This window comes from Lycorma delicatula, chromosome 1 (assembly GCF_047948215.1).
Source record: "Lycorma delicatula isolate Av1 chromosome 1, ASM4794821v1, whole genome shotgun sequence".
Lineage (NCBI taxonomy): Eukaryota > Metazoa > Arthropoda > Insecta > Hemiptera > Fulgoridae > Lycorma > Lycorma delicatula.
Window position 1 is genome coordinate 148,245,783 of NC_134455.1, and position 9,443 is coordinate 148,255,225.

Consider the following 9,443-nt stretch of genomic DNA (forward strand, 5'->3'; position numbering starts at 1 on the left):
TCATGTATATAAATTTTGTATCCCTTTGTTTCTTCACTGTAACGCATATGAATATTCCATTTTACTTTTAGCATCCCATTTCAATCTCTTTTGCTTAGGTACATACACTTCTGAACCAAATATATGTTGATGATTTATGTAAAAACATTTATTAAACCACAATTCAAATGGTATTCTTCCTTCTTCTGTACTGACATTGGTTCTATTTAAAATATAAACAGCAGTATTCATGGGTTCTACCCAAAAATGTTTTACCCGTGATTTTGTTTGTAGTGTAGTTTTAGCCGCTTCTACTACGGTTCTCATCTCCCTTTTGACTTTACCATTCTGCTCAGAAGTATATATTACATTTTTTTGATGAACTATTCCTTCTTTCAATAACAGCTGATTTAATTATTATTTACAAATTCCTTACTATTGTCTGATTTTAGAACCTTAATCTCATAGTCTGTAGATTTCTTTAATATTATTAAATATAATTTTAATTTTTTATATATTTTACTCTTTTCTTTAGGAAAATACATTACTCTGTAATGAGAATAATCATCGTTGATCAATGTGAAATATCTAGAATCTTCAAGGGATTTGACTTCCATTGGGCCACATAGATTAATATGTATGAACACTCATGTGTAATTGATTGTCTTGTTGCTTGGACTGAATGAAAACCTATGTTGTTTGCCCTTTATACAAGCAATCTTTTTCATTAGATGTCTGCAAGATTATGTTATTCTTTTTCAAAACTTTTATGTGTTCAAAATTTTGAAGTCCTAAATGCTCAGCCATTTTGCCAAGCTTTGTTTAAAATTTGGTTCTACAGTAATATTAGATATCAAAGATTTAGATAAAATGTGGTGAAAATCCATGTCACTTTACTAAATTTACTAAAATGACATGTTTATATAACCAAACATACTACTTGGTGTTTGGCAATAACACTAACATTATTTTTTGCAAATTTTAATTTGTTTTGATCCAAACTCATGTTGTATCCCATACTCAAACACGATTCATTGAAAATAAATTTAATTTTAAATCCATTCCATTAAGAACATTAGTGATCTTGAAACCTGTTAATGACCATAATAACTTTCTAAATTTATTTTTTTAGTACCTATGACTTATCTTATTTCTATTACATCATATCCTATTACAACATATCTTATTGCTATTTTTACATATTCCAGTATTTCAATTTCAATATAACCTTCCAATAGTTCTCATGTATGACACATGTCTTGCTCACACCACTATCCACAATCTAAAATTCTTCAGACAAGTCGCCAAACATTGCAGTTATAATAAATGCATTACTCATATTTTATTTTATTTTTCTAATCTAAAACAACATTCATTAATGTCAAATGAGCTTGACGTTTTACAGAAGTAGTATGTCAATTATATATATCCTTTTTAAGTCCATTTTATGTCCATTTTATCTGCAATTAAAACATTTTCTTTTACTTAGTCTATTACTTGCCAAAGCAACTGCTTGTTCTGCGCCAACTCAATAAAGCTTTTTATGTTTGAATATTAATTCAAACATTAGTCTTCAATTAACAATCTTGATAACAAATCACTAAGCTTCTGATTTTCAGCTGGAACTGATTCCCATGCAGATATAAAATGTTTAAAATTAATAGGTTATATCAAAAGTTTTGTTAAAATCATCTGTCACTATATTGTATATCTATACATTTTAAATGATGATCCATGTACTTTCTATTGTACTGTATGTTTTACTTCTCATCTTTTTCAGTCTTCAATAAACTGTCATTCAGTAAATACGTATACAATTTTATTTGTCAGGTTATGGGCTCAGAACGACATGAAAGTTGTATGAATGTGTTATTTTTACACAACAGGCGTACCAGGATTATAAGCAGTTTTAAGTAAACAGTGAGATAGTGATACATGCTGTTACCACATATATGCCTAATTTAATATCGGCGGCAAACACGGTAACAACAATGTGAGATGGTGCACAGTATACGTATGTGCTGATACAAGCATCACTCCCACTGCGCAGTTCTCCCACCTGAATCAGATAGAAATGTGATATGCTATGTTTGTGGTGGAAAAGGAGATTATAGAAGAAACTGTACATTGGATGAATAGTCAGTATGAATCAACAGGTACTGTCATGGATATTATGGTCGTTCCAGAGGAAGAGGCAACTCCTGAACTCATAGTAAGGGTAATCTCATGCAAAACAGTGGAAATTCAAATATCACAAAAGAGACGGATGAAGAAGATGATTATTCAATTGTTGCTGTCTGTGATATTGAATGCTCTATTCTTAGATGTGGATAGTAATAATTTCATAAATTTTATTTTGTATAGTGGCGCTACAAACCATTAGGTGTCTGAAATGTAGAAAAATTTATGAGCAATGTTGGGTTATAAAATATTCTATGAGCATAAGAATCGCAAATGGTGAAATTATAAGAGATACAAAAAAATTTATTTTATGTTTAAAAGTGCTTAAAGCTGGCGTTATTATAAATAACCATATCCACAATTATTGTCACAGGAATTTCTTACAACTTCTTATCTGTTAAAAGACTGAACCTAAAAGGAAGTGACATGATCATTAATAAAGGTGGATTGTCAGCAACCATAACAAATGGTCATTTCAAAATGCAGTGCAAAACAAAAGAAAAGTTTTACATAGAAAAATATATAAATCCAATCGTAAAAATTTTCTGTTACACAAAGCAAAATGTGCTTTGGCATCAGGGAGTTGGCCATTTAAATAAACAAAGTATGTAATTTGTCATTCACTTTCTTAATGTAGTCTTCTATAGTCATCTATTCAAGGAGTCCTCTCATCATAATTCTCTGAGTGTCTTATGGATTAAACATGACCTCTCCGCCCAAGGTTTCCAGTATCTCTTGGCGTTCATTCACAAATCGTGTACAACTAAAATAAATATGTAGAGGGGTCTCCTCCTCAGCACATGTGGGACAAAGGTCTGAATGGTACAAACAGAATCTGTACAAGTAAGCTTTATAGCCTCCATTGTCCTCCAGGAACTGTCTTAAAGAGTAACCCAGTGACCCATGATTCCTTCGGTACCAGCTTCTAATATCTCCGACAATGTGGTGCATCCACCGCCCTTTTGCCCCCTTGTCCCACCTGCTTTGACAGATTCCTAACAACTCCTCTTCTATATCAGCAGAAATTCTCCTCTTATCGGCAGGAGATAGAGGTCCCAATGCCTGGAGTCTCTTCCTTTGCTCAATCAGCATTTCTATAGGTAAAAGACCAGCCAAGATCTCGGCTGCCTCCTTAGAAACTGTACAATAAGCGCAGATTATCTGTAAACAGCATCTCCTGTGTGAAGCTTCGAGTCGTCCTAAATATTTTGCGTACTTAGTGACGCTCCCCCACAATTCAGCCCTGTACAACATTGTGGCATATGCAACTCCCGCCAGCAGTCTTTAATGCATCAGGTATTTAATCACAGGTCTGGCTTCGATCTGTCTTCCCTCCAAGGTGAGTCTCAGCTTTGGGTATTTCTTGGCAAAGGAAATTGCCAACATCTCTGTTTTATCAGGGGCAAGCATGAGGTCCACCTCTGCCATCCACTCTTTGATGGCATGCTAAGCATCATATCTTAACGGTATCTTTGTGAACTGTGTCAACTTCCACCACCAAAGCGAGGTCATCCATGTAACCCACCAGGGTTACCCCTGATGGAAAGTACTAGTGTACATAGGTAAGGTCAACTATGATAAACATTTTTGGTTGTAGAGCCTGGGCATGTAAGTTAACAGTACCAGCCAATAAACTGGATACCTGACCAACTGAATGTATTATTGTAGACTATGCCAGTAATGGATACAGATTTGGATTCCAAATCCAATCAAATTGTCTTAAGGGACAACATATTCGATGTATGTAATTACATTTATAAACCTAATCAATTTTTCAAGAGTCCAGCAACAGATGACAAAAAGTGACAATGCAGAAGGTGAAAAATCTCAGAATGTGAATAACAACGTAAAGAAAATCAAGTGATGTAACTCTCCCTGAATCTGTTGATAATAATTAAAATAAAACAAAAACAAGTACGCAAGAGCTACTTTGTAAAAGCAACAGAATTAATGAATTAATGATGCCCAGCAAAATTAAAAAAAAAAACTTGGTAATATATAAAGATGGTGAAGAAGATGAAGAAAGAGAAAATGATCTTCATTTAGCATATTGTCTGTGGGTAGGAGTTCCGTATACTTATGAGGAAGCAGTAAATTCAAGTAATTAACCACACATCTCAGGAATGGTTGACTTGAGATTCTACAAGACTACACTTCATTTACATTCATACATATCAGCCTTATTCATCCTCTGAAGTAATATCTTATGGTGGTTCTGAAGGCTAAACAGAAAAAGAGAGTAAATTCAAGTGTGGTTGGAAAGAAGAGCTGTAGAAAGTTATGTAACAATAAGGGTTAATCGAGTTAAGATATATAGAAACTCATTAGTTTCTATATATCTAGAAACTCTATATAGACTCTATAAACTCTATATAGAAACTCTTTCTATATATCAGCTATATTATCATTTAATATAGCTGATAATTTTACAAAAACTTTGTGCAGTGTAAAATTTCTGAATTTTTCAGAAAAACTTAAACTTAAAATACTGTATCATTTCTTTAAAAAAAAATTAGAATTTAAATTAAGAGGGAGATAACTGTTTAATGTCATCAGTGGTTTTTTAAATGGTTTCACAATGTAATCAATGCCCCTTTCCGACTAACCCTACTTATTTTCATAATGGCCAAGTGGCATGAAAAAGAAGAACAAATTTTAAAAGATTTATTGAATGTTGAAATACCTTCAGACTATGAAAGTGATGTTAGTGAGTCTGAAACTGAGGAGTGAAGTAGTGACAATAATGAAATTCTAGATTTTGACCACATATTAGGTATTACTTTTCATTATTATTAGCATCAGCAGGATTCATTCTCTAATACACCAATATTTTTTGACCAAATTATATGGGATACAAACAATGTAATTATTGATCCTGTACCATAATTTCAAACAAACAGTGGAGTTGCTGATAAAATAAAAGAAAAATGATGTCTCCAACATCATATAAATTATTTTATTTATTTTTTTAATGATGAAGTAATATCACACATTGTGTTTCAAACAAATTTATATGCTAGTCTGGTAAACTTCTCAAATCCATTATAGATGAAGAAAACAGGCGTTTTATTGATATGAATTTGTATGTCAGTAAATAGAAAATTATAGAAATTATTGGTCACTCATTGATGACTACATTAAAAAAAAAATGCTAGTCAAACAGTTCAGTTTTATATTAAGTTATTTACATTTAAATGACAATTCATTACTTTAACACCTGGAGATGTATAGTATGATAAATTATGTAAATTACTTCCCCTGATTAACTTTTTGTCAAGGTTATTTGGAGAATCTTATATTCCATGTTAAAATGGAAACAGTTTATGTGAGACAAACCAATCAAATGAGGCTACAAAACATGGATGCTGTGTATCCAGTCATCATATAATTTAAAATTTGGCATGTATGTAGGTAGGGAAAGAAGAAAATTATAAAATTGAGTATTGTTTAGCATAATGACTAGATAATTAAGACAGAATCATGTTGTGTACATGGATAATCTTTTCTCTTCCATACAGTTATATGAAAAATTAAAATTGCAGAATATATTTGTATGTGGGACAGTAAATTCAACTAGGAAAGGTTTACCAGTCCTCAAAAATGAAAAAAAAATATGGGAAGACTAGAATTTTCATATAAGTTAGCAATAGAGGAGTGGCAGGTGGAAGGATAACAAGAGAGTGAATTTTGAGTACGGTTCATGGACTGTAAGACTGTGTTACAGTCACCAGAAAACAAAAAGATGATTGTAAAAAATCATTTTCTTGTCCACCATCTATAAGAGATTATAACATGAATATGGGTCTTGTAGACAAGTTTGATTGACTGAAGAATGACTACAAAATTGATAGAAAAAGTAAGAAGTGGTGGATAAGAATATTTTTTCATTTTATTGATTGCTGCATTGTAAATGATTTTGTCATTCACAAGGAGCTCGACGTGGAACAATATACCAATAAGAACTTTAGGAATAGTAACCTTAGGAATATTAACCTCAGGAACTTTAAGAATTTTTATCTGGAATAGTAACTGCCATTATATTCATGGTATAATTAACTGCCAGTTAGTAGGCAGTAATATACTGCCCAGTAATTGCAGGTCTGATTTCTGACTCTATTATAAATAATCGATGATTCATTTAGCCATATTCTTCTATACAAACATTGCTTCTCTTTTATGGTACTTTCTATCTCCTCATTCCAAAAATCCTCAAGTCCCACCTCTTATGTAATTTATGTTTCATACCAACAGCCTCATCGGCTCCTTTAATAGTACAACAGATGTTATTCCATTCCTCATCAATATCCTCTAACATTGGTAAATTCATCAATTTTATAATTAATTTGTTTTGGTAAAGGCCTTTAATACTTTCATATCTCAGGAGTGATAGTTTAAAAGCCTTATCTTCCATGTTCCTTTCTGCAACAGAAATTGATTGCTGTTTTCACGCTTAAATAAATTCGCCGCTAAAATAACTAATTAAATGCTTAAATTTAAACAGTTTAATTCAACGCTAAAATTTACCAACCACCAAGAAGTGATCTGAAAATAAGTCAACCCCAACGAATACTCTTACAATCTTGAACCTGAGTAGACAGTCTCTGATTAACAATAATATAGTCTATCACTGACCTACTCCCTCTTGTGGACCATTTGTACTATATATTCTTTATTCAGAAAGAGATGTTTTTTAAGTTATTAATGATAACAAAGTCTCTCAATCTCTTTCCATTTTCATTAAGGATGTGCTCTCCAAATGTACCAACACATTTAGGAGTAGGTAGGTTCCCCACTCTACCATTAAAATCACCAAGAATTATGATATTACTTGCACTAACTCCATTGAGTGGCTGTTGCATCTGTTTATAAAAAAGTTCCGATCTTGTTTTCTAATGGGATCTTGTTTCCTCTGGGTCATAAGCCACTATTACTGTAAAGTTCCCCCTATCATGTTTTATTCGTGCCATTATAATCCTGTTGTTCACTAACTGGTAATCTCTAATATTTGCTTCCCAACTTTTATAAATTAAAAGAGCAACACCTCTACTAGCTCGCTGTGTCTGGTTACTCCACTGTAAACGTTAGATTATATAAATTGTACCTGTAGAAATAAAAATAAAAATTAATAACACCAGTAACATAATTTAAATTAATCAGTCAGATGGCAAATCCATTATCAGCTAAAAATGAAATAAAATAAAACTTCCTCTCTGGCCAGATAGAAAGGCGATTCGAGTTGACAGAGGCTCGTAAAAGAAACGCCTCATAGCTTATGAAAATAATCGTAACAGGTTGGAACTGAAAAAAATGGTAGATGTCACGAAGGCTTTTTAGTAGAATTATGCCCACTGCAGTACACAGCATGAAGGCAGGTTAATTAACAGCATATTTACGTTAAAGTACCTCGACCTGGAAAATAGAAATACATTAAACCTCTCGTGCTGCAAAAACCGATATAGCACTCATAAAGGCAAGCCCTTCTCATGCAAGAAGCCGCTGATAAGAGCACTGCAAAAAAAGTCTTTACACTAACCACTTAATTTTCATACATTTTTATAAAAACAAATTTTTACTCTGAATTACCTAGAACAATTATTTATGCTCCAGTGTTAAGAATGAAATTAAATAAATTAATACTTAATAAGATTTATTAATGTAGTTAATAAAATTCATAAATAGACAAAACAAAAAAAAAGTTATCATAACTTGAAAAAATTGGCAAAACAAATTTACTATCTAGTTATCATTAAATTTGACTTCTAGTTTATATTTATCTGTTCTTACCGGGTTGTGACCTATCTATCGTTGATAAATAATTATGTCCTGTAATTAATATAAGTATTCATTCTATCTAGTGAATAATCTGTTGTATCATGAATCTCTGATACCCCACTCTTTAGTTATCTAATGTAAATTCTTTTGAGTTATTTCTTTAATATTCTTATTTAAAATATTGCTTATTTTTGGTACACAAAAAAGGTTCTTTAAATAACTCATTTTTATTGCAAGCATATACAGTATACCGCCATCCGTATTTCTAGTATTATATGCATTATCGGTATTTATTTTATATCACTACAACTGTTAAAAAATATTCTCAATATTTTATCAGAATACAGATTTTTTATAAGTAATATAATACATTTTTTAAAGATTCTATTTTTCACCTCTCTGCAATCTATCCTAAAATGATGGATTTTGTAATTTATAATGCATGACTTTTATTATCTTCTTCTGGTCTAGTTTTATGCAACTAAAAGTAATTTTAGGTGTACTTGGCCTACACATAATGCAGTTTTGGATTAAAGCATTGTAAGTATTATGTAGAACTTGTTAGTTACTATATTGGCTCAGTTTATAAAGTTTATAAGCATACAATAACAAACTTTCCTTAATTCCTCCGTCGATCTCTGTGCGGAGTGGTAGCATCTCACCCTTTCATACCTTTCGAATCTCGGTCAGGCATGACGTTTTTCATTTGCTACAAAATTCCATTTCCATATCCAGGCGCATTATGAATAGAGCACTTGTTCAAAATTTAAGTAGTGCACAGCGCAGAGCCTTAATTGTATGCACTAGTGTTTTTAAAACAACTTCCTACGAGGCTACCACTGTATTGGGAAAGGCTCTCCCAATCGATTTAGTGGTGAAAGTTCGGGCAGCCATGTGGAGATTGCGAAGAGGCAGAAGGCCGAGGTATTGGGGATGCGGTTTCGGGTCGGGCTAGTACTGAAACGGAACGGTAATCACAATGCACCTCTAAATTTCGTTCAGCTGCCCGTCTCTGCGGAAGAGGCTGCAGAGCTTCGCGATGGGAGCATGGCGGCTGGAATGGGACACCACGACTAAGGAAAGATCCCTGTACAAATTTATATGGGATCTGGGGGGATGGTATGCCTCGAGTTCGTTTTTAAGGGCAACGGGAGCCGAGATGCTCACCAACCATTTTAATTCGAACCAATATCTGTTTCGGTTCCGCTTGGCAGCTGATGGGCTTGCGTCTGCGGGGAGGTCCAGTCAAATGAAAACCTGATGTTTGACTGCCCTACTCTTGGGGGGGGGGGGGACAGAGACCGGGCCACCCTGGAAATTAGAGGTCAAGGGGAAAATTGGCCATTCACAAGCGGCGAGAGCCACGTTGTCAGACCGTGTGGGAGTTCCTTGATGCGGTTGCTATGTTCAACCGATATCAATAGTTTACTTAAGGGAAAGACTCCTAACGCACTGCTGTGGTAAGCTAACTTTGAGATATATGGCTGACCACCGGCCAATTAGGGCTCCAA